We start from the raw sequence: 827 nt of genomic DNA on the forward strand, positions 1-827 counted from the left end.
CTTTACATATATATATATATATATATATGTATACACATACATATATATAAAACACTTCCAGATTCTTTTCCATTATAAGTTATTGCAGATATTGAATATAGTTCCCTGTTCTATACAGTAGGACCTTAATCATGTATTTTATACATTGTTGTTCTGTTTCTCAGTTGTATATGACTTTGTGACCCCATGGACTGCAGCACACCAGGCTTCCCTGTCTTTCATTCTCCCCAAGAGTTTGCTCAAACTCATGTTCACTGAGTCGGTGATGCCATCCAATTACCTCATCCTCTAGCACCCTCTTCTCCTTCTGTCTTCAGTATTTTCCAGCATCAAGGTCTTTTCCAGTAAGTTGGCTCTTCACATCAGGTGGCCAAAATATTGGAGCTTCAACTTTAGCATCAGTCCTTCCAATGGATATTCAGGGTTGATTTCTTTAGAATTGACTGACTTGGTCTCCTTGCTGTCCAAGGGACTCTCAAGACTCTTCTCCAGCACCACAGTACTACTGTTTTATACATAGTAGAGTGTATCTGTTAATCCCAAACTCCTAATTAATCCCTTCCCTCATTTTTCTGTTTTGGTAACCAAAAGTTTATTCTCTGAGTCTGTTTCTGCTTTGCAAATAATTTCATTTGTATCATCTTTTTGGATTCCACATATAATTAATATCATAGGACATTTGTCTTTCTCTTTCTGATACTCCACTTGGTATGATAATCTCTAGGTCCACTCATGTTTCTGCAAAAGGTATTACTTCAATATTTTTCATGGCTGAGTAGTATTCCTGTGTGTGTGTGTGTGTGTGTGTGTGTGTGTGTGTATACCAT

General features: G+C 37.0%; 1 protein-coding gene across 1 annotated transcript in view; it reads right to left on the reverse strand.

The window, feature by feature from the left end:
* The window catches only part of LOC104982268 (melanoma-associated antigen 9-like), a 5745-nt gene that overhangs the window by 1365 nt on the left and 3553 nt on the right, over positions 1-827 (reverse strand). The gene's annotated exons all lie outside the window — the stretch shown is intronic.

This window comes from Bison bison, unplaced genomic scaffold (assembly GCF_000754665.1).
Source record: "Bison bison bison isolate TAMUID 2011002044 unplaced genomic scaffold, Bison_UMD1.0 scf7180017864529, whole genome shotgun sequence".
In the NCBI taxonomy this organism is placed as follows: Eukaryota; Metazoa; Chordata; class Mammalia; order Artiodactyla; family Bovidae; genus Bison; species Bison bison.